General features: G+C 54.0%; 1 pseudogene; it reads right to left on the reverse strand.

The window, feature by feature from the left end:
* Nucleotides 1–372: 372 nt before the first annotated feature.
* The window catches only part of LOC144675665 (equilibrative nucleobase transporter 1-like), a 41,861-nt pseudogene continuing 16,158 nt past the window's right edge, over nucleotides 373–26,075 (reverse strand).

Below are 26,075 nucleotides of genomic sequence, written 5' to 3' on the forward strand. Positions count from 1 at the left end.
TGGCAGGGACAAGATGGGCCGAATGGCCTCCTTCTGTGGTTCTATCTGCCTGGGGTGACCCCCCTGAGTTAAATCAGTAGAATTGAGACTGTTTGCTGACCTCTCAAGGATCTCCAGCCCCAGAGTGGAACCGTCTCCGATCGGGAAAAGAAAGCGAGTTGCTTTGGGCCACCTCAAGACTTCAGCTTCAAGCCCAACGCCTGCCCCCCCCACCCCACCCTCCCACCGATATTCCCGCCCATCCCGAATTCTTCGCGCCCTCCCCTGCGCACGAGCTCCCCGTCTTTTCACGCCCCCACACCCCTCCCCCCCATCTCACCCCGCGCCCTCTCACCCCGGCCGACCGCCAACCCCGGCTGTTCCCCGCGCCGCTCAGTCGTCCTGACGCGGCACTTCCTCTGGGGGGTGCTTCACCGCGCCGCCCCGCTGGGCCGCCCGGCGGCAGTGCAGGTAGACGTTCACGGGGTGGGCATAGGCCAGGGCCACCAGGGCGATGAACGCGACATTCAACTGCAGCGGGGAGGTCAAAGAGGAAGGAAGAAAAAGGGCGGCGAGAGTTAGCGAGAGTTAGAACCACGAAACAAGCACAGCGCAAAAGAGGCCATTCGGCCCATCGCGCCGCTTCCTGCCTCTCTCTGGAAGGACAATCCACTTGGTGCCATTGTCCCGCTCTTTCCCCCCCCGCGTGTCTCCCTCGAGGGAGATGGGAAGATGTCTTTAATGACATTGCTTCATGGGATGTGGGCCAGGCCACAGCATTTATTGCCCATCCCTAATTGCCCTTGTTCAGTAGGGGGCATTTTAAGAGTCAACCACCTTGATGTGGGGTCTGGAGTCACATGTAGGCCCAGATTGGGTAAGGGGCGGCAGATTTCCCTCCCCTTAAAGGGAGGGCATTAGTGAGCCAGATGGGGCTTTACAACAATCGACAATGGTTCCGTGGTCATCGTCGGACATTTAATTCCAGATGTTTATCGAATTCAAATTCCCCCGTCGGCCGTGGTGGGATTGGAACCCCTGGTCCCCAGGGCATTACCGTGAGTCTCTGGAATACCCCGATAGTCACTGGGCTAGGGGCCCAGGGTAGTGCTCTGGGGACCCGAGTTCCAACCTCCACCGTGGCCGATGGTGAAACTTGAATTTGGTACAAAAAAGTCTGGGATTAAACGCCTGTTGATGACCACAAAACGATTGTGGTTTAGTTAAAAACTCCACCCGGCTCACCCACGTCCCTTTAGGGAGAGGAATCTGCCACCCCTTACCCGATCCCAGCCTACACGTGACTCCAGACCCACGGCAAGGTGGTTCACTCTTAAATGCCCCTCTCCAACCGCCCAGATAGCCACTCGGTTCCCAGGGCAACGAGGGGTGGGCAATAAATGCTGGTCCAGCTAGTGATGTCCACCCCATCACCATCCCCATCCACAATCCCATCCCCATCCCCGACCACATCCCCGACCCCAACCCCGTCCCCGTCCCCGTCCCCGACCCCGTCCCCGTCCCCGTCCCCGACCCCGACCCCGACCCCGTCCCCGTCCCCGACCCCGTCCCGTCCCCGTCCCCGTCCCCATCCCATCCCAATCCCCATCCCCAACCCCATCCCCAACCCCAACCCATCCCCAACCCCATCCCCATCATCATCCCCAACCCCATCCCCATCCCCAACCCCATCCCCAACCCCATCCCCAACCCCATCCCCAACCCCATCCCCATCCCCATCCCCAACCCCATCCCCATCCCCAACCCCATCCCCAACCCCATCCCCATCCCCAACCCCATCCCCATCCCCAACCCCATCCCCATCCCCATCCCCATCCCCAACCTCATCCCCAACCCCATCCCCATCCCCATCCCCATCCCCAACCCCATCCCCATCCCCATCCCCAACCCCATCCCCATCCCCATCCCCAACCCCATCCCCATCCCCATCCCCATCCCCAACCCCATCCCCATCCCCAACCCCATCCCCATCCCCAACCCCAACCCCATCCCCATCCCCATCCCCAACCTCATCCCCAACCCCATCCCCAACCTCATCCCCAACCCCATCCCCAACCTCATCCCCAACCCCATCCCCATCCCCATCCCCATCCCCAACCCCATCCCCATCCCCATCCCCATCCCCAACCCCAACCCCAACCCCAACCCCATCCCCAACCCCATCCCCATCCCCATCCCCAACCCCATCCCCAACCCCATCCCCATCCCCATCCCCATCCCAACCCCATCCCGATTCCCAACCCCATCCCCATCCCCATCCCCATCCCCAACCCCATACCCATCCCCAACCCCATACCCATCCCCACCCCCATCCCCATCCCCAACCTCATCCCCAACCCCAACCCCATCCCCATCCCCAACCTCATCCCCATCCCCAACCCCAACCCCATCCCCATCCCCAACCTCATCCCCATCCCCAACCTCATCCCCATCCCCATCACCATCCCCAACCCCAACCTCATCCCCATCCCCAACCCCAACCCCATCCCCAACCCCAACCTCATCCCCATCCCCAACCTCATCCCCATCCCCATCACCATCCCCAACCCCAACCTCATCCCCATCCCCAACCCCAACCCCATCCCCATCCCCAACCCCATCCCCATCCCCATCCCCAACCCCAACCCCATCCCCATCCCCAACCCCAACCCCATCCCCATCCCCATCCCCAACCCCATCCCCAACCCAACCCCAACCCATCCCCAACCCCATCCCCATCCCCATCCCCATCCCCAACCCCAACCCCATCCCCAACCCCATCCCCATCCCCAACCCCATCCCCATCCCCATCCCCAACCCCATCCCCACCCCCAACCCCATCCCCAACCCCAACCCCAACCCCATCCCCAACCCCATCCCCAACCCCATCCCCATCCCCATCCCCAACCCCATCCCCAACCCCATCCACAATCCCATCCCTGACCCCGACCCCATCCCCATTCCCATTCCCATCCCCATCCCCGACCCCATCCCCATCCGCGACCCCATCCCCATCCCCGTCCCGATCCCCGACCCCAACCCCATCCCCATCCCCATCCCCAACCCCATCCCCACGCCCATCCCCACTCCCAACCCCATCCCCATCCTCAACCCCAACCCCATCCCCAACCCCAACCCCAACCTCATCCCCATCCCCAACCCCATCTCCATCCCCATCCCCAACCCCATCCCCAACCCCAACCCCATCCCCATCCCCAACCTCATCCCCATCCCCATCCCCATCCCCATCCCCATCCCCAACCCCATCCCCAACCCCATCCCCAACCCATCCCCAACCCCAACCCCATCCCCATCCCCAACCCCATCCCCAACCCCATCCCCATCCCCATCCCCAACCCCATCCCCATCCCCAACCCCAACCCCATCCCCATCCCCATCCCCATCCCCAACCCCATCCACAACCCCATCCACAACCCCATCCACAACCCCATCCCCAAACCCAACCCCATCCCCATCCCCATCCCCATCCCCATCCCCATCCCCATCCCCAACCCCATCCCCATCCCCATCCCCAACCCCATCCCCATCCCCATCCCCATCCCCATCCCCATCCCCATCCCCAACCCCATCCCCAACCCCATCCCCAACCCCAACCTCATCTCCATCCCCAACCCCAACCCCATTCCCATCCCCATCCCCATCCCCATCCCCATCCCCATTCCCATCCCCATCCCCATCCCCATCCCCAACCCCATCCCCAACCCCATCCCCATCCCCATCCCCAACCCCAACCCCATCCCCAACCCCATCCCCATCCCCAACCCCATCCCCAACCCCATCCCCATCCCCATCCCCAACCCCAACCCCATCCCCAACCCCATCCCCATCCCCAACCCCAACCCCATTCCCATCCCCATCCCCATCCCCATCCCCATCCCCATTCCCATCCCCATCCCCATCCCCATCCCCAACCCCAACCCCATCCCCAACCCCATCCCCATCCCCAACCTCATGAACGAATGAAAAAAAAGGTTGCAGTCTAATCTCTACCCCTCCCTCCCTATCGTGCAGCCTCATCCAAATCACTCATCGCACCAGCAGCTTCCTCTTCATGTCACCCCCTGGTTCTCTACCCCACCACGTTCTCCATATTTGCACACCCCCACCCTCCCCCCACCCCTGTTTTTGATATTCTTGCCAGAGGAGGCAGTATCTCCTTATCTTTTCCCGCCTGAACACTCCTGTATCCTGAAAAGCTGCACGGAATCTCCTCGTAACCCTGCCTTACTCCGAGCGGAACAACTCCAGCCAGAGTCCTCACACCACTGTGCTCCCTCACCACCCCCCCTCCCACCCCCCAGCACAACACCACCCCCCTCGCACCCCCGATCCATCCCAGTAAATGCCTCCTGTACGTTTGCCGAATCCTTCACCCCCTTTCTCAAGGGCCAATGACTGGAGACGGTACTCGCACACGGTCGGGAGGAAGGAACTTTTGTAAAGGTTTAGCAGTAATTTTATGATTTAGTACTCTGTGCCTCTATTGATAACGCTCAGGGTTCAGACCTGTAGTGTCAGAGGCAAAGCCCAATGCCTCACACTGACCATTTTACTCTTGGTGGCTTGGAGGTGACCTCCGGGTATATCTCTATCTCTATCTCTCCCTCCCTCTGACCTGTCAGGTGACCTTGGGCTATCTGGAAAAACTCAGCAGGTCTGACAGCATCTGCGGAGAGGAACACAGAGTTAACCTTTCGAGTCTGAATGAGTTCTGGTGAAGGGTCACACGGACTCGAAACGTTAACTGTGTTCCTCTCTGCAGATGCTGTCAGACCTGCTGAGTTTTTCCAGGTATTTTTGTTTTTGTTCTAGATTTCCAGCATCCGCAGTTTTTTGCTTTGACCTTTGACTGTCTCTATCTCCCCCCTCCCCCTCTCTCTGACCAGTCAGGTGACCTTTGACTATCTCTATCTCCCCCCTCCCCCTCCCTCTGACCTGTCAGGTGACCTTTGACTATCTCTATCTCCCCCACCCCCTCCCTCTGACCTGTCAGGTGACCTTTGACTATCTCTATCTCCCCCCTCCCCCGCCCTCTGACCTGTCAGGTGACCTTTGGCTATCTCTATCTCCCCCACCCCCTCCCTCTGACCTGTCAGGTGACCTTTGACTATCTCTATCTCCCCCACCCCCTCCCTCTGACCTGTGAGGTGACCTTTGGCTATCTCTATCTCCCCCTCCCCCTGCCCTCTGACCTGTCAGGTGACCTTTGGCTATCTCTATCTCCCCCTCCCTCCTCCCCCTCCCTCTGACCTGTGAGGTGACCTTTGGCTATCTCTATCTCCCCCTCCTCCTCCCTCTGACCTATCAGGTGACCTTTGGCTATATCTATCCCTCCCATCCTCCCTCACACTGACCTTTCACTCTTACTGACTTGGAGGTGACTTGGAGGCAACCTTTGGCTACCACTCTTCCCCCCCACCGCTCTCCATCCCTCCCTCCCTCTCCCATCTCTCTGTCTCTCTCCTTCCCTCTGTCTCCCTCGCTCCCTCTCCCTCCCTCTACCTTTCTCCCTCCTTCCCCCCCTCTCTCTCCCTCTCTCCCTCTCTCCCTCTCTCCCTCTCTCCCTCTCTCCCTCTCTCCCTCTCTCCCTCTATCTTTCTCCCTCTCTCCTTCTCACATATACACGCACATTCTCTACATCGTATGAGTGACACATGTCACACCTCTTCCTGGACCGACTGGATCTGCGGCTTAGGCCAGGGGGAAACCTCAGATGCCCAGGTTACCCCATATCCCCCCCAACCTCATACTCACATAAAATGGGTTGTCTTGCAAGGGTCCCTGGATGAAAGTAAAACAAGGATACTGGAGCAGGGAGACAATGGCGGCGACAGCCTGCGATAGGCCATAGACCTTCCCAAAGTGGCAATGGGGGAACCTACAGGAGACGGGAGAGGATGGGACGGAAGAAGGTTTAGAGAATGACAGTGCCCAGCGCCGTTCGAGTGCACACACACCGGTGTTTCCACAGCCCGTCAGCCCCCTCTGAATCTCGCCCACATCTACCCTGCTGGGGGATTCTCGAGCGACCGGAGCCTGGTGATAAAGCGGCCAAGGCTTAACCATTCAACGGGAGGTGTGGGCTCGATCCTCACTCGAGCAGCGGGTGGAATTTAAATCCAATCAAAGTGTGATTCTGGCAGTGGAGGGCACAGACTCTCACGGTGCAGAAGAGGCCCTTCGGCCCATCGAGTCTGCACCGACCCGTGAGAAACACCTGACCTACCTACCCTAACCCCCATGGACCAGCACTTGGCCCCATAGCCTTGAACGTTGTGACGTGCCAAGTGCTCATCCAGGGACTTTTTTTAAAGGATGTGAGGCTAACCCGCCTCCACCACCCTCCCAGGCAGCGCAGTCCAGCGTCCCAAAATCCGAGATTTAACAGCGCGATGAGCGAGGCTGGATTCCTGCTTCCCAATTTTCAGGCCTAACAGGCTGCTGGCTCTGAACTCCCAGGTCTCGTGGTAAGATGGGGGAGGCTGACTAACCTCTTGTTTCCAACAGCCCAACTCCTCGCTGACCCCCACCCCACACACACATCCCCAACCCCTCCCGCCTCACCCCCACTTAACAGAGCATTGAGATTCTGGCTGAACTGAAATCCCATATTTAACAGCGGAATAAGAGTCTGACTGAATCCCCCCCTCCCCCATTTTTATAAAAATTCATTCACGGGGATGTGGGTTTCGCTGGCTGGGCCCAGCATTTATTGCCCCATCCCTAATTACCCCCTTGAGAAGGTGGTGGTGAGCTGCCTTCTTGAGCCGCTGCAGTCCCCATGTGGTGTAGGTACACCCACAGCGCTGTTAGGGAGGGAGTTCCAGGATTTTGACCCAGCCACAGTGAAGGAACGGCCGATATATTTCCAAGTCGGGATGGTGAGTGGGGCTCGGAGGGGAACTTCCGGGTGGTGGGTGTTCCCCATGTGTCTGCTGCCCTTGTCCTTCTAGATGGTAGTGGTCGTGGGTTTGGAAGGTGCTATCGAAGGAGCCTTGGTGAGTTGCTGCAGTGCATCTTGTAGATGGTACACACACTGCTGCTACTGTGTGTCGGTGGTGGAGGGAGTGAATGTTTGTGGATGTGGTGCCGATCAAGCGGGGCTGCTTTGTCCTGGACGGTGTCGAGCTTCTTGAGTGTTGTGGGAGCTGCACTCATCCAGGCAACTCCCAGGTCTTACAACGTAACTCGGGGTCTGAGTGGACTCCTGGTATCAGAATCCCAGATGTAAGATTGTTAGGGAGGGAGGTCTGAATGGAGCCCTGCCCTCAAATCCCGGATCTAATCGAGCAGCGAGAGTCTGGGTGTACCCCTGGTCTCAGCGCACGAGCGTATACGATTGAGAAGCAAGTGTGGGCTGCGGGGCCCCTCGAAACTGCTCCGCCTTTCAATCAGAACACAGCCAAACTGATCGTGGGCTCCACTCCACATTCCTGCCTAATCCCCGCTAACCTTTGTTAGTCAAGGATCCGTCTCCCTCTGCCTTGAAACTATTCAATGACCCACCCCCTCTCCATTGAAGAGGACTGCAAAGACTGGGGGGGAAGGCAGAGGTATCATCACTAGATCAGTAATCGGGGTAAAGCCCTGTGGACCGGGGTTCATAATCCCACCACGGCCGATTCTCCAAAAAAAGAAACCTGCATTGCAAAGTCTACCAGGCCATGGTGGTCAAGGCCCATCGGGCGCGCTAATGCCCCTTCGGGCTGGAAATCCACCATCCTTACCAGGTCTGGCCTGGGTGCGACTCGCGCCAAGGTGGTTGACCCAGCAAGCCTCAGGATCCCGCCCATCGTGACAGGACAGCAGTCAGAGCGGACCCCCACCCACCCCCCTCCTCAGGATCCCTGGGCCTAACAAGGTAAACTGGAGCCTGGCCAGAGCCCTTGGTCTCAGAGTCGCGGGGATAACAGGCGGCAGGGTTGGCGTGACCGAACGGAGACCCTCCCCGCCCTCAAGAGGTCGCGCGCTGACTTACGCCACGGCGACGAATGCGGCGTCCCCCCCGTACAGGAACGAGCGGTTGATGACCTGCAGGGCAAAGGTCAGGTACTGGGCCTCCAGGACAGGGATGGCGGCACTGATGGCGAACAGGACGGCCTGGGTGACGGTGATGGCGAGAGAGAGGATGGCCGATCTCATGCCAGCCAGCCTCGGCGAGGCAGCGCAACCTGAGGGAGGACAAGAGAAAGGAGGGATGAGCCAAAAAAAAAACAAAAGACCACTCGCCATCAGCCCTTGGATGTCCCACCTCAGAGCCTCGGGGCCCAACCCCGTCCGCCATCGAGGGAGACATCCCCAAACCAAGCGCCCCCCCGCACGCTCCGACAGTGACAGAGAGAGAGAGAGAGAGAGGGCTCAAAAAATCACCCAATACCTCAGAACAGAAAGCAAGAGAAAGATAGAGGTGGACAGAAGGTGGGAGAGATACCCACACATCTTCCTCTAATCCATTCCAGAGAACGAGAGAGAGAGAGAGAGAGAGAGGGTCTCCCCAAATCCTCACACACCCGGTCAGCAGGGAGCCCACAGGTCCTCGCTTGACCCACCCCAGGCAGAGAGGGGCTTCCCAGATCCCCACCGTAAACCATCCCAGAGAGAGAGAGAGAGAAACAGAGACAGAGGCAGAGAGATAGAGAGAAAGAAAGAGAGACAGAGAGAGAGAGAGACAGAGAATGAAACAGAGACAGAGAGAGAGAGACAGAATGGGAGACAGAGAAAGAGAGAGAGAGAGACAGAGAGAGAGAGACAGAGAAAGAGAGAGAGAGAGAGACAGAGAGAGATAGACAGAGAGACAGAGAAAGAGAGAGATAGACAGAGAGAGAATGAGAGACAGAGAGAGAGAGAGAGAGACAGAGAGAGAGAGAAACACATAAATAAATATATATTTTTATAGAGAGAAACATAGAGAGAGAGTGGGATAGAGAGAAAGAAAGAGAGAGACAAGGAAAGAGAGAGAATGAAAGAGAGAGAGAGCAAGGGAGAGACAGACAGATAGAGAGAGATAGGTGGAAAGGGAGACAGAGGAAAAGAGTGAGAGAGAGAAAGGGAGAGAGAGAGAAAGAGAGAGAGACAAGGAAAGAGAGAGAGAAGGAGAGAGTGAGAGAGAGCGAGAGCGAGAGAGAGACAGAGAGAAAGAGAAAGAGGCAGAAAGACAGAGAGAGACAGGCACAGATGCAATGAGAAAGCAAAAGAGAGCAGTTGCCATAATTCACCATACTCCAAATATCCCAAAAGACACCCCACAGTGAGAGAGACAGAGAGAGAGAGAGAGAGAAGGGGGGTCTCACGCTGCTATCCCGGAGAGAACGAGGAACAGAGAGACATTCATCTTCCTCTGTGCACCTAGGGGGAGACCCCTGACCCCAGAGCTCAGAATTTCTACTGTCCCAGTGGGAGAGGAGTGTTCACACCTGGATTACCCGAGACTGGGAGGGAGCTGAGTGTTCACACCTGGATTACCCGAGACTGGGAGGGAGAGGAGTGTTCACACCTGGATTACCCGAGACTGGGAGGGAGAGGAGTGTTCACACCTGGATTACCTGAGACTGGGAGGGAGCTGAGTGTTCACATCTGGATTACCCGAGACTGGGAGGGAGAGGAGTGTTCACACCTGGATTACCCGAGACTGGGAGGGAGAGGAGAGTTCATACCTGGATTACCTGCGACGACGTCTGGCAATTTGGCTTTGAGTTTGTGCCGGTCCATGATTAGCCCGTTCCAGGGAGCACAGAAAACGCCGCACATCTGTGTGAGGGCAAATGCGTTTGTAAACCTGCTGACTGAGGGTGAGAAGAGAGGGGGAGAGGGGATAGATGGAGGGCGAGAGTGTTAGGAAAACAGCGAGTATGAGGGATAAGAGAGAGACGGAGAGTTTAGAGGGATAAAGAGAAAGTCAGAGGGAGGCAGAGAGAGGGAGAGGGAGAGAGACATAGAAGCAAACACAGAGACAGTCGATTAGAATTACATTTTATTGCTACCATTTGTTCAGGTATTCACTTGCTTGATTTACACACACATGAATATAATTTACCTGGGATTAGGATAGAAGCCTTAGTGTGGTTTGAGATGCAAGTTTCCTTGCGGATTGGATTATGAGTGATGGTGCAGACAGGGATAAACTTCTGGCTGTGGATTGGGATAAATGGTATCATGTGGATTGGGATAAATGGTATCAGGTGGAATGGGATAAATGGTATCATGTGGATTGGGATAAATGGTATCATGTAGATTGGGATAAATGGTATCATGTGGATTGGGATAAATGGTATCATGTGGATTGGGATAAATGGTATCATGTGGATTGGGATGGGTGGTACCATGTGGATTGGGATAAATGGTATCATGGGGAATGGGATGTGTGGTATAATGTGGATTGGGATAAATGGTATCATGTGGATTGGGATAAATGGTATCATGAGGAATGGGATGTGTGGTATCATGTGGATTGGGATAAATGGTATCATGTGGATTGGGATAAATGGTATCATGTGGATTGGGATACATGGTATCATGTGAATTGGGATAAATGGTATCATGTGGATTGGGATGGGTAGTATCATGTGGAATGGGATAAATGGTATCATGTGGAATGGGATAAATGGTATCATGTGGATTGGGATGGGTGGTATCATGTGGAATGGGATAAATGGTATCATGTGGAATGGGATAAATGGTATCGTGGATTGGGATGGGTGGTATCATGTGGATTGGGATAAATGGTATCATGTGGAATGGGATAAATGGTATCATGTGAATTGGGATAAATGGTATCATGTGGATTGGGATGGGTGGTATCATGTGGATTGGGATAAATGGTATCATGTGGAATGGGATAAATGGTATCATGTGGAATGGGATAAATGGTATCATGTGGATTGGGATGGGTGGTATCATGTGGATTGGGATAAATGGTATCATGTGAATTGGGATAAATGGTATCATGTGGATTGGGATGGGTGGTATCATGTGAATTGGGATAAATGGTATCATGTGGATTGGGATGGATGGTATCATGTGGATTGGGATTATAGGTCTCAGTGTCAACTTGCCAACAAGAGTAGATGCTGATGAAAATATGACTGTCAGTGTGGATGAGGATGTGGGTCTCAGTGTCGGTTACAATACACGTCTCAGTGCAATGAGCCCTGGGTCATGGCATCAATGGAATGACACATCTAAATCCAGGTTCAGTCCATGTGTCTCCGTGTGGATAGGGGTGAGGGCTTGGTCAACAATGCAATACGAGGTTAGGTGTGAAATAGTGTAGGAGTCTCGGCAAGCACCCGGACACCGGTCTTGGTGTGGAATCGGGAAAAAAAGGCTTGATGTGGATTGGAAGACGGGTGTCAGGGAGAATTGGGTCAAGAGTTCAATACAGATTGGGATACGGACTCAGTGCAGACTAGAATGAAAATCTCAGTACGGACTGAAATAAAAGGCTTGGTGGGAATGGGATGAGTCCCCGTGCGGACTGGGAATCGGGTCCTGATGCGGACTGGGAATCGGGTCCTGATGCGGACTGGGAATCAGGTCTTGATGTGACTGGGAATCGGGTCTTGTTGTGACTGGGAATCGTGTGTTGATGTGACTGGGAATCGGGTCTTGTGACTGGGAATCGGGTCCTGATGTGACTGGGAATCGGGTCCTGATGTGACTGGGAATCGGGTCCTGATGTGACTGGGAATCGGGTCTTGTGACTGGGAATCGGGTCCTGATGTGACTGGGAATCGGGTCTTGATGTGACTGGGAATCGGGTCTTGATGTGACTGGGAATCGGGTCTTGTTGTGACTGGGAATCGGGTCCTGATGTGACTGGGAATCGGGTCCTGATGTGACTGGGAATCGGGTCTTGTTGTGACTGGGAATCGGGTCTTGATGTGACTGGGAATTGTGTCTTGTTGTGACTGGGAATTGGGTCTTCTTGTGACTGGGAATCGGGTCCTGATGTGACTGGGAATCGGGTCCTGATGTGACTGGGAATCGGGTCCTGATGCGGACTGGGAATCGGGTCTTGATGTGACCGGGAATCGGATCTTGATGTGACCGGGAATCGGGTCTTGTTGTGACTGGGAATCGGGTCCTGATGTGACTGGGAATCGGGTCCTGATGTGACTGGGAATCGGGTCCTGATGTGACTGGGAATCGGGTCCTGATGCGGACTGGGAATCGGGTCTTGTTGTGATTGGGAATCGGGTCTTGATGTGACTGGGAATCGGGTCCTGATGCGGACTGGGAATCGGGTCTTGTTGTGACTGGGAATCAGGTCCTGATGTGACTGGGAATCGGGTCTTGTGACTGGGAATCGGGTCCTGATGCAGACTGGGAATCGGGTCTTGTTGTGATTGGGAATCGGGTCTTGATGTGACTGGGAATCGGGTCCTGATGCGGACTGGGAATCGGGTCTTGTTGTGACTGGGAATCGTGTGTTGATGTGACTGGGAATCGGGTCTTGTGACTGGGAATCGGGTCCTGATGTGACTGGGAATCGGGTCTTGATGTGACTGGGAATCGGGTCCTGATGTAGACTGGGAATTGGGTCTTGATGTGACTGGGAATCGGGTCCTGATGTGACTGGGAATCGGGTCCTGATGCGGACTGGGAATCGGGTCTTGTTGTGACTGGGAATCGGGTCTTGATGTAGACTGGGAATCGGGTCCTGATGTGACTGGGAATCGGGTCCTGATGCGGACTGGGAATCGGGTCCTGATGTGACTGGGAATCGGGTCCTGATGCGGACTGGGAATCGGGTCTTGATGTGACTGGGAATCGGGTCCTGATGTGACTGGGAATCGGGTCCTGATGCGGACTGGGAATTGGGTCTTGATGTGACTGGGAATCGGGTCTTGATGTGACTGGGAATCGGGTCCTGATGTGACTGGGAATCGGGTCCTGATGCGGACTGGGAATCGGGTCTTGTTGTGACTGGGAATCGGGCCTTGATGTGACTGGGAATCGGGTCCAGATGTGACTGGGAATCGGGTCCTGATGCGGACTGGGAATCGGGTCTTGATGTGACCGGGAATCGGGTCTTGATGTGACTGGGAGTCGGGTCTTGATGTGACTGGGAATCGGGTCTTAATGTGACTGGGAATCAGGTCCTGATGCGGACTGGGAATCAGGTCTTGATGTGACTGGGAATCGGGTCCTGATGCGGACTGGGAATCGGGTCCTGATGCGGACTGGGAATCGTGTGTTGATGTGACTGGGAATCGGGTCTTGTGACTGGGAATCGGGTCCTGAAGTGACTGGGAATCGGGTCCTGATGTGACTGGGAATCGGGTCTTGATGTGACTGGGAATCGGGTCTTGATGTGACTGGGAATTGGGTCCTGATGTGGACTGGGAATTGGGTCTTGATGTGACTGGGAATTGTGTCTTGTTGTGACTGGGAATTGGGCCTTCTTGTGACTGGGAATCGGGTCCTGATGCGGACTGGGAATTGGGTCCTGATGTGACTGGGAATCGGGTCCTGATGCGGAAAGGGAATTGGGTCTTGATGTGACTGGGAATTGGGTCTTGATGTGACTGGGAATCGGGTCCTGATGTAGACTGGGAATGGGGTCTTGATGTGACTGGGAATCGGGTCCTGATGTGACTGGGAATTGGGTCCTGATGCGGACTGGGAATCGGGTCTTGTTGTGACTGGGAATCGGGTCTTGATGTGACTGGGAATCGGGTCTTGATGTGACTGGGAATCGGGTCTTAATGTGACTGGGAATCAGGTCCTGATGCGGACTGGGAATCAGGTCTTGATGTGACTGGGAATCGGGTCCAGATGCGGACTGGGAATCGGGTCTTGTTGTGACTGGGAATTGTGTGTTGATGTGACTGGGAATCGGGTCATGTGACTGGGAATCGGGTCCTGATATGACTGGGAATCGGGTCCTGATGTGACTGGGAATCGGGTCTTGTTGTGACTGGGAATCAGGTCCTGATGTGACTGGGAATCGGGTCTTGTTGTGACTGGGAATCATGTGTTGATGTGACTGGGAATCGGGTCTTGTGACTGGGAATCGGGTCCTGATGTGACCGAGAATCGGGTCCTGATGCGGACTGGGAATTGGGTCTTGATGTGACTGGGAATCGGGTCCTGATGTGACTGGGAATCGGGTCCTGATGCGGACTGGGAATTGGGTCTTGATGTGACTGGGAATTGTGTCTTGTTGTGACTGGGAATTGGGCCTTCTTGTGACTGGGAATCGGGTCCTGATGCGGACTGGGAATCGGGTCCTGATGTGACTGGGAATCGGGTCCTGATGCGGACTGGGAATTGGGTCTTGATGTGACTGGGAATCGGGTCCTGATGTGACTGGGAATCGGGTCCTGATGCGGACTGGGAATTGGGTCTTGATGTGACTGGGAATCGGGTCTTGATGTGACTGGGAATCGGGTCCTGATGTGACTGGGAATCGGGTCCTGATGCGGACTGGGAATCGGGTCTTGTTGTGACTGGGAATCGGGCCTTGATGTGACTGGGAATCGGGTCCAGATGTGACTGGGAATCGGGTCCTGATGCGGACTGGGAATCGGGTCTTGATGTGACCGGGAATCGGGTCTTGATGTGACTGGGAGTCGGGTCTTGATGTGACTGGGAATCGGGTCTTAATGTGACTGGGAATCAGGTCCTGATGCGGACTGGGAATCAGGTCTTGATGTGACTGGGAATCGGGTCCTGATGCGGACTGGGAATCGGGTCCTGATGCGGACTGGGAATCGTGTGTTGATGTGACTGGGAATCGGGTCTTGTGACTGGGAATCGGGTCCTGATGTGACTGGGAATCGGGTCCTGATGTGACTGGGAATCGGGTCTTGATGTGACTGGGAATCGGGTCCTGATGTGGACTGGGAATTGGGTCTTGATGTGACTGGGAATTGTGTCTTGTTGTGACTGGGAATTGGGCCTTCTTGTGACTGGGAATCGGGTCCTGATGCGGACTGGGAATTGGGTCCTGATGTGACTGGGAATCGGGTCCTGATGCGGAAAGGGAATTGGGTCTTGATGTGACTGGGAATTGGGTCTTGATGTGACTGGGAATCGGGTCCTGATGTAGACTGGGAATGGGGTGTTGATGTGATTGGGAATCGGGTCCTGATGTGACTGGGAATTGGGTCCTGATGCGGACTGGGAATCGGGTCTTGTTGTGACTGGGAATCGGGTCTTGATGTGACTGGGAATCGGGTCTTGATGTGACTGGGAATCGGGTCTTAATGTGACTGGGAATCAGGTCCTGATGCGGACTGGGAATCAGGTCTTGATGTGACTGGGAATCGGGTCCAGATGCGGACTGGGAATCGGGTCTTGTTGTGACTGGGAATTGTGTGTTGATGTGACTGGGAATCGGGTCATGTGACTGGGAATCGGGTCCTGATGTGACTGGGAATCGGGTCCTGATGTGACTGGGAATCGGGTCTTGTTGTGACTGGGAATCGTGTGTTGATGTGACTGGGAATCGGGTCTTGTGACTGGGAATCGGGTCCTGATGCGGACTGGGAATTGGGTCTTGTTGTGACTGGGAATCAGGTCCTGATGTGACTGGGAATCGGGTCTTGTTGTGACTGGGAACCGTGTGTTGATGTGACTGGGAATCGGGTCTTGTGACTGGGAATCGGGTCCTGATGCGGACTGGGAATTGGGTCTTGATGTGACTGGGAATCGGGTCTTGATGTGACTGGGAATCGGGTCCTGATGTGACTGGGAATCGGGTCCTGAGACTGGGAATCGGTTCCTGATGCGGCCTGTGTTATGGGCTTTGGTACAGATTTGGATGTGAATCCCGGGGCAGATTTGCTTCATGGTTCACATTGGAGTAAGAGTCCGAGTTTCGGCCAGCGTACCAGTCTCAGGATCCCCTGGGATTGAGTTTTAGTGAGGGTTGGGTTGCAAGCCTCAGTATGAAGTGTAATGTGCATCTCAGAGTGGATTGGGACACAGGTTTTGGTTTATTTGGGATAGGGGCCTTGCCACACATTGGGATTTAATCTCCCTGAGCATTGGGATATAATGCTCAGTGCACATTGATGTACGGGGCGGAGTGGGATACGTGTCCCACACACGGAGTTCAGAGGACATGGAGTACAGAGCGTCCGAACTCAATTTTCTCCTCACAAGGCATCTTACACTCCAGAGAGCCAGTCAGTGAAACACCGAGCTGGGGCTGATCTGTACATCCTTGTATGAACACACGGAGTCTGAGAGTCATGCATCAAAGCAGGAGGCCATTCCGCCCATCGATTCAATTCTGGCTCTCTTTAGGACGAATCCAATTAGTCCTCTTGACCCGCTTTATCCTCACGGCTATCAGTTTATTTCCCTCAAATTCCCAGCTCATTTTCTTTTCCTCTTTCCTTTCCATCGCTGTCCCAGGCAGTGAATGGCTGGGCATTTCCTCTCTCTCTTACCCATCTCGCTGCCCTGTGTCTCTCTCTCTCTCTCTACCTGTCCATTCCTCTCCACTACCCCCACCCCCAACCGCTGTATTCCGTGATTTACCCTCGGACACGTTACCTTGTTTGGAGTCACCGTCGGCTAGCAGGGCGAGCATGGGGTTAAAGGTGCCGATGAACAGGAAGTGTCGGAGCTGGATGATGGACAGCCACAGCAGGTGGGTGAAGAAGACCGATGAGAAGATGCAACTCCTGAATGAGAGAACCTGCTCCTCATTTCCTTACCAGGTTGAAGCAGGAGAGGTGGGCAGCATTTTTGGTGGGGGGGAGGAAAGAGAAACGTAGAGTTAATAAGCACAGGGAATTGATTAATAAAGAAACAAGACTATACCCAGACAGATGACAGAACCATTTCTACCACAGCAGTCAACAGGCCTTTCCTAATCTTAACTTCACAACGCAGGGGATCGATAGGCTCATCGCGTCCATGCTGGCTGTTAGAAAGGCTCTGTCAAATAACGCCCGACTCTCTCCCTCAAGAATCGCGCCAATAGTTTCCTCCTTCAAGCATGTTTCCGACTCCCCTTTCGGAGTAAACGTTGATCCGCCCTCCGTTGCCCAGTCAAGCAACGTTTCCCGCACCGTGAGAGCTGCCTGTGTAATGTCCACACCTCCATTTTGCCCATTATCTTAAACAAGCGCCCTCTGGCTACCGCCTCTCCTGCCATGGGAGGCAGTTCCTCTTTAACGCACAGGGCAGGGATTTTCACCTCAGCGGGCGATCGCGCGCCCGACACGCTCGGGCGTGAAAACGCCGCCCGATAGTTCGGTGGGCGGGATGCGTGCTGGAGCCAGTGAAGGCCATCGAGTTATCGATTAACGGCAGGCGGAAAGGCCAAGCGGCCTTTGCTCGTTTTTTTTTTTTTTGGAAACCTCATCCGCGGGCAGGATGAGGTTTCCCAAATCGAATAAATGTAAAATAAAATCTTTAATGACAGAGTCACACGAGGGGACGTGTTTCGTTACCTTTTTTATTTTCTTGACGCATCTCCTCACCCCCCCCTCACCGCGAGGCGGCTCCGTGCCTCAGGGAGATCGGGCGGGCGCTCGCTCGATCGATCGCACGCGCAATGTTCACACTCGGCCATTTCCCACCCTCCCCCCCCACACACACCCCCCGCCCCTCCTCCCGCTCAGGCAGCTTCCGCTCACGTCCCACGCCGGGCGGGCCTTAATCGACCCGTCCAGCGCGAAATCGCGGCACGGTGCCAATCGCGGGCGGCTTCCCTCGCCGAGCACCCCCACCGCCAAGAGGGCAGAATTCAGCCCATAAAGGAAAATAACCTGTTAGGGAGGTACTCCCCCCACCACTAACCGCACGGTGGGTGCACCTACACCACACGGGGACTGCAGCGGGTCAAGGAGGCAGCACCTTCTCAAGGGGCAACTAGGGACGGGCAATAAACGCTGGGCCCGGACAGCGAAGCCCACATCCCCGTGAATGAATAAAATAAAGATGTAGGGCCGGCCCAGGTGAGGAGGGCAGAATTTCTTCCTTGAAGGGCGTTCGTGAACCAGATGGGGTTTTTACGACCATCGACAGTGGGCTCTATCCCGAGGGAGAGACTCGAACCCTTCAGGAGTTACGTGTGCAAGTGCTTTGGGACACTGTTCCAGAGGTTGGGAATTTATTCTTGAACAATGTTAAGTCTGACTTTGTAAAGTTTTATGTCGTCTAAGGACGTTAAGGATATCAGGCAATGGCGGGTACGTGGGGCTGGACTATCCCCTCATCGGGTGGGTCAATTAGCGGGCAGCCAGCGTGAAAGACGTGGCGAAACGCTCAGCGCTGTTGGGCGGGAGGGGCGCGAGCGCTGTAGTCTGTGCATGCGCTGGGGGTGGTGGGGGAGAGAGCACAACGAAAGCTCCCTATAGGCCAAGAGCGGCCTCGGGGATCCCGAAGAATTTTAAATACAAAAATAAACATCTTACAAGTGATATAAACGTCTCCCCACACGTGGCATGGATTACAAATTTAGGGAGGTCATGTTGGAGTTGTGTAGAACCTCGGTGAGGCCACAGCTGGAGTACTGTGTGCAGTTCTGGTCGCCACGTTATAGGAAGGATGTGATTGCACTGGAGGGGGTGCAGAGGAGATTCACCAGGATGTTGCCTGGGATGAAACATTTCAGTTATTGAAGAGAGGGTTGGATAGACTTGGGTTGTTTTCGTTGGAGCAGAGAAGACTGAGGGGGTGACCTGATCGAGGTGTACAAGATTATGAGGGGCATGGACAGGGTGGATAGGGAGCAGCTGTTCCCCCTTTAGTTGAAGGGTCAGTCACGAGGGGACCTAAGTTCAAGGTGAGGGGCAGGAGGTTTAGGGAGGGGGGATGTGAGGAGAAGCTTTTTTACCCAGAGGGTGGTGAGGGTCTGGAAGGCGCTGCCTGGGAGGGTGGTGGAGGCGGGTTAGCCTCACATCCTTTAAAAAGTACCTGGATGAGCACTTGGCACCTCATAACATTCAAGGCTATGGGGCCAAGTGCTGGTCAATGGGGTTAGGGTAGGTAGGTCAGGTGTTTCTCACGTGTCGGTGCAGACTCGATGGGCCGAAGGGCCTCTCCTGCTCTGTGTGATTCTGTGTGACTCAGTCAGGTGAGGAGGGACGTGTTAAAAACGACGTTAACATTTTTTATTGTCTTTTATTTTTCTCACTCGCCGTCGGAAAACCTCATCCCACCCGTGGTTGAGCGGGCGGCGAGAAACGCAAATGAATTCATTGCGTAAGGGCCTTCACGGGCATCTTCATTGTCGGCGGGCGCAGGGCTGCCTCTCGCACCCACCCGCCGACTGAGAGATCGCCAGGGTGCGCGATGACTTCGGGACGCTCGCCCAACCTCAGCGCGCACTGTCTCACTCTCGTCCAGGTCGGGCCCGCGAGGAGAATATTCCCGCCCATGGAGTTAGATCCCATGGTCTCATTGAGCAACGGAACTGGATCCAGTGGCAAATCTTACTGAACTTGCAGGTTGAGTCGGTAGTTAGGAAGGCAAATGCAACGTTGGCATTTATTTCGAGAGGGACTAGAATATAAAAGCAGGGATGTGCTGCTGAGGCTTTATAAGGCTCTGGTCAGACCACATTTAGAATATTGTGAGCAATTTTGGGCCCCGTATCTCAGGAAAGATGTGCTGGCCCCTGGAGAGGGGTCCAGAGGAGGTTCACGAGAACGATCCCAGGAATGAAAGGCTTAACCTATGAGGAATGTTTGAGGACGCTGGGTCTATACTCGATGGAGTTTAGAAGGATGAGGGGGGGGATATGATTGAAACTTACAGAATACTGAAAGGCCTGGATAGAGTGGACGTGGGGAAGATGTTTCCATTAGTAGGAGAGACTAGGACCCGAGGGGCACAGCCTCAGAGTAAAGGGAAGACCTTTTAGAACAGAGATGAGGAGAAACTTCTTTAGCCAGAGAGTGGTGAATCTATGGAATTCATTGCCACAGAGGGCTGTGGAGGCCAGGTCATTGAGTGTATTCAAGACCGAGATAGATAGGTTCTTGATCGGTAAGGGGATCAAAGGTTACGGGGAGAAGGCGGGAGAATGGGGTTGAGAAACTTATCAGCCATGATTGAATGGCGGAGCAGACTCGATGGGCCGAATGGCCTAATTTCTACTCCTATGTCTTATGGTCTTATGGTCTTAAATTGTGTCTCCTCTTCTTCCCATACTGAAATGGAGGGAGCAGAGGAAAGGACGAGGAGGGAGGGAATGGAAGGGCACCAGGGCTATTGGGAAAGAGAAAGGCGGAAGTAAAGGGTGGAGAAGGGAATTAGGCCAGGGTAAGGAGGTAGGGGGTTTGAGGGGGAGTCAAAGGGGGTAGGGAGGCACAGGGGGAGAGGAGACGGACGCGCAGGAGGGAGGGAGGCATGAAAGGGAGAGAAGGGGGGAGGGTGGAGGGAAGGGGGGAGAAAAGTGAGAGTTGGGGGGGCAGGTTAGAGGAAGGGGAGGGGGAACGGTGAGAGTGAGGGGAGAGAGGAAAGACGGGGGGGAGGGGAAATCGGAGAGGGAGGAGAGGGGAGAGGGAAGGGTGGGGGTGGTGGACGAGTGGCATAAAGGGGAGGCAGAGAGGGGCAACGCTTTCTAACCTGCTGGCCCATTGGCCTGGGGATTCACACCATCAATCATCTCCGCTTTTTCCAATCCTTCTTCCCCGTCTCCTTCCGGGTTTTCCCGTCTCTCTCCCCTGTTCTCTTCCCTCTCCTCCAGGGTCTGGTCGGCCACCCTCGCCGTCCCTTCCCCCACTTGCCGGGGGCCCCTCTGGCTCACAGCCTCCTGCTCGTGGGAGAGCGGTTTCAACCTGAAGCTCTTCCAAGCGACCCTGTCCAAACAAGCCAAGGGTTTCCTCTTTGTGTAGAAGGGGCACTTCTTATTTATCCCACGTCGGAATGCCCCGAAGCCCTCTATCTGGTGTCAGGTTGCAGTGAACAGCCTCGTATCTATCCATTCGATAGATAGAAACCACACTGGGACGTCGTGAATATTTCCCCGGCCTGTAACTCACTCCTGCTCCCTGCTGTGCTCCATCGTACAATTTTGTTCATGAGATCTCACATGTAACTCACTCCCAGGCGTCTATTATTCTATGTATAAAGCACCCAAAAGTGGATGATTCTCACACTCAATGTATAAATCCCTCCACCCCGCTTGGGGAGGCAGGGGGGTGTCTACCTGCCCTATAACTCACACCAGGGTGTCCGTCAATCACCCGGACCCCTAGATTAGACTCCAGCCTGTAAACTCACTGCCGGGTATCCCTTATCCTACACGTAAAGCCCCTCCAGTCCCCTCGATTAGATTCCAGCCTGTTGATTACTCCCTGGTATCTCTTACTCTATATCCAAACAACCCTCCTATATTTCCGGCCCGTCTCACACAGCGGCTGTGGATATTCCCATTTCGAGCCTCCCAAATCCAACCAGATACTCACTCCCGTGCATCTCTCGTTCCATATGTAAGGGCCAGGGACTCCCTGGTTCTCGCTCCCGGGTATCTGTTTTCCCCGGTGTAAACCCACCGCGCCCACCCACTAGATCCCAACGTGTAACCCGCTCCAAGGTTTGGACAATGTATAACCCACCCGCTCACTATATCGACCTTCGTACCCTCTTCCAGTCTCTAACTCAATTCCAGTTATCCGCTGTCCAACATGTAGCACCCCTGCCATCAAACCCTTCCATTAGATTCTAGCCTTCAAGTCACTACCGAGCGCCTGTTATTTCATGCATAAAGACTCCACAGCTTAGACTGGGGAACTCAACTCCATATAGCTGTCATTTTATATATAAACCCAACACAAACGCCTTGATCCCAGAGTGTAATGCACTCCTAGCTGCTTCTTATCCTATATATAAACCCCACCCAACCCCTCAACTGGATTCCACCTCGTGACTGACTCCCCAGGCATCTATATCCCAGTGAACATAAGAACACAAAAAATAGGAGCAGGAGTGGGCCATTCGGCCCCTCAAGCCTGCCCCGCCATTCAATAAGATCATGGCTGATCTGCCCCAGGCCTCAACTCCTCTCTCGTGCCAGCCCCTCATAGCCGTCAACTCCCCCGATATTTCAAAAATCTATCTACCTCCTCTTTAAATACTTTCAGTGGTCTAGCCTCCACAACTCTCTGAGGTAGAGAATTCCAGACATTCACGACCCTCTGAGAGAAGAAATTCCTTCCCATTTCAATTACAAACGATTGTCCCCTTAATTCTGTAACTGAGTTCCCTAGTTGGAGATTCCCCCACTAGCGGAAACATCTTCTCAATGCCTACCCTGTCAAGCCCCCTCAGGATCTTGTACTTTTCTTGTAATGTAGCCTATGAAACCCACTCTTATCCTTCCTAACAGTGGGAGCTGTCCCCCAGACTAGACAAGAAATAGTCACACTCACCGAATTGTACCTGACAGCCAATGTCAAGGACATCATCATCAGCATGACTGACATTGTCCTGTCCCACCAACAGGACAGACCCACCAGAGGTGTCAGCACAGTGGTGTACAGTCGGGAGGGACTGGTCCTAGCAGTTCCAAACATCGACTCCAGACCCGCGTGGCATCAGGTGATACGTGGGCAAGGCAACCTCCTGCTGATTACCACCAGCCTCTCGCCATCAGTGCCCCTCCATGTTGAACACCAATTTGGAGGAAGCACTGAGGGTGGCAAGGGCACAGAATGTACTCTGAGTGGAGGGGGGGGACTTCAATGTCCATCACCAAGAGTGGCTCGGTAGCACCACTACTGACCGAGCCCTAAAGGGCATAGCTGCCAGACTGGGTCTGCGGCAGGTGGTGAGGGAACCAACAAGAGGGAAAAAACATACTTGACCTCATCCTCACCAACCTGCCTGCCGCAGATGCATCTGCCCATGGCAGTATCGGTAGGAGTGACCACCGCACAGTCATTGTGGAGACAAAGTCCCACCTTCACATTGAGGATACCCTGCATCGTGTTGTGTGGCACTACCACCGTGCTAAGTGGGATAGATTTCAAACAGATCTAGCAACTCAAGACTGGGCATCCATGAGGCGCTGTGGGCCATCAGCAGCAGCAGAATTGTACTCGAACACAATCTGTAACTTCATGGCCGGGCATATCCCTCACTCTACCATTACCATCAAACCAGGGGATCAACCCTGGCTCAATGAAGAGTGCAGGAGGGCATGCCAGGAGCAACACCAGGCATACCTAAAAATGAGGTGTCAACCTGGTGAAGCTATAACAGAGGACTACTTGCGTGCCAAACAGCAAGCGATAGATAGAGATGAGCGATCCCACACTCAATGCACCAACTCAAAGTCCCACAGTCCTGTCTCGTGCAGTTGGTGAATGTGGTGGACAATTAAACAAGCAGAGATGGTGTCTCTCCGAATATCCCCACCCTCATCTTCATCAAAGGATGCCCAGCACTTCAGGGTGAGATTTGCGACCATCATTTGCAACAATCTTCAGCCAGAAGTGCTGAGTGGATGGTCCATCTCGGCCTCCTCCGGAGGTCCCCAGCATCACAGGTGCCAGGCTTCAACCAGTTTGGTTCACTCCGCGTGATATCAAGAAACGGACGAAGGCACTAGATACTGCAAAGGCTATGGGCCCTGACAATATCCTATACATGAAGGCATGTGTGCACAACTAGCCCCAGGCCAAACTGTGGTGGTACAGCTACAAACTGGCACTGGTATGACAATGTAGAATATTCCCTGGGTGTATCCTGTCCACAAAAAGCAGGGCAAACCTAACCCTGCCCCACATCAGAATACTCTATCGCCGGAAAAGCCATTAACAGTTGCTGTATATCCACAACAATGGCCTGCTCACCGATGGTGTGTTTGAGGTCCACCAAGGTCACTCAGCTCCTGACCTCACGGGCGGAAGAGCTGAACTCAAGAGGTGAGGTGAGAGTGACTGCCCTTGACATCGAGGCAGCATTGGACCGAGTGTGGCATCAAGGAGCCCTGGCAAAACTGGAGTCGATGGGAATCAGGGCATAAACTCTCCACTGGTTGGAGTCATACTGAGCACAAAGGAAGATGGTTGTGGTTGTTGGAGGTCAGTCATCTCAGCTCCAGGACATCACTGCAGGAGTCCCTCAGGATAGTGTCCTCGGCCCAACCATCTTCAGCTGCTTCATCAATGACCTTCCTTCCATCATAAGGTCAGAAGTGGGGATGTTCGCTGATGATTGCACAATGTTCACCACCATTCACAATTCCTCAGATACTGAAGCAGTCCATGTCCAAATGCAACAAGACCTGGACAATATCCAGGCTTGGGCTGGCAAGTGGCAAGTAACATTGATGCCACACAAGTGCCAGGCAATGACCATCTCCAACAAGAGAGAATCCAACCATCACCCCCTTGACATTCAAAGGCACTACCATTGCTGAATCCCCCACTAACAACATCCTGGGGGCTTACCATTGACCTGAAACCAAATTGGACCAGCCGTATAAATACTGTGGAGAGCAGGCTTGGAATTCTGTGGCGAGTAACTCACCTCCTGGCTCCCCCAAAGTCTTCCCACTATCTACAAGACACTGGTTGGATGAATGCCACACCAAAAACACTCAAGAGTCTTACAACATCCAAGAGGAAGTAACCTCTGTGATCATCCCCCTATCAATCATGTTAAAAATTCACTCCTTTCACCATGGGTGCACAGTTGATGAAATCTGTACCATCCACCAAATGTATTGAAGCAACTTGCCAAGCCTCCTTTGACAGCACCTTCCAAACCCGCAATCTCTAGCGCCAAGGAGAACACGGGTAGCTGGAATCCTGGTACACCACCACCTGGAGTTCCCTCCAAAGCTACACACCCTCCTGACTTGAAAATATATCGGCTGTTCCTTCACTGTCGCTGGGTCAAAATCCTGGAACTCCCTCCCTAACAGCGCTGTGGGTGTACCTACACCACAGGGACTGCAGTGGCTCAAGAAGGCGGCTCACCACCTCCTTCTCAAGGGGCAACTAGGGACGGGCAATAAATGCTGGGCCCGGACAGCGAAGCCCACATCTCATGAAAGAAAACTGCTCGATTGGATTGCAGTCTTGACATGAATGTCAAATAAGTTCTTTAATATGTGAAACACAAACCATTCAATTAGATTCCAGCCTGTAACATATTCCTAGTATCTGTTATTCCATATAAAAATACCCAAAACTCTCGATTAGATTCCAGTCTGTAACTCACTCCCAGGTATCTGTTATTCTATATATAAACCACCCCGAACCCCTCGATTAGATTCCAGTCTGTAACTCACTCCCGGGTATCTGTTATTCTATATATAAACCACCCCGTACCCCCTCGATTAGATTCCAGTCTGTAACTCACTCCCGGGTATCTGTTATTCTATATATAAACCACCCCAAACCCCTCGATTAGATTCCAGTCTGTAACTCACTCCCGGGTATCTGTTATTCTATATATAAACCACCCCGAACCCCTCGATTAGATTCCAGTCTGTAACTCACTCCCGGGTATCTGTTATTCTATATATAAACCACCCCGAACCCCTCAATTGAATCCAACTTTTAACCCCTTCCTCTTCTTACCCGTAGGTGTACCCCTCGGGTATAGGGTGGGGGAAGCGTGTCCGTGGGAGCAGGAAGAACGTGCTCACAATGTGGATGAAGCTTAAGCAGCTGATGAACAGGAACATGGATCTCAGGGACAAACCCGCCTCGTACAAAACCTGCAGGGAGACGGGACAGGAGGAGGGAAACAGAACGCAACAACAGATGGACGTTAATAGTAGCTCTCGCCTGATGCCACCTCACGCTCCAACCTCTCTCTCTCGCTCTCTCGCTCTTCCTGCCCCTCCCTCTCTCTCTCTCTCTCTCAATCGTCTCCCTCTCTAATCCTTCTCACACATCATGTCCTCAATTGCTACCTCATTCTCACCTGCCACCATCTCCCACTCTAGTCTCTCTCTCTCTCTTCCTCATCTGCCTCTCTCTCTCTCTCTTTCTCTTCCTATGTATGTCTGTCTTTCTCTCTCTTTCTCTCTGTCTCTGTCTGTCTCTCTCTCCGTCTCTCTCTATCTCTCCCTGTCTGCGTGTCCCACTCTCTGTCTGCCTCTCTCTCTTTCTCTCTGTCTGTCTCTCTGTTTGTCTGTCTTCCCTTTC

This window comes from Cetorhinus maximus, unplaced genomic scaffold, assembly GCF_964194155.1.
Source record: "Cetorhinus maximus unplaced genomic scaffold, sCetMax3.hap1.1 HAP1_SCAFFOLD_1087, whole genome shotgun sequence".
Classification (NCBI taxonomy): Eukaryota; Metazoa; Chordata; class Chondrichthyes; order Lamniformes; family Cetorhinidae; genus Cetorhinus; species Cetorhinus maximus.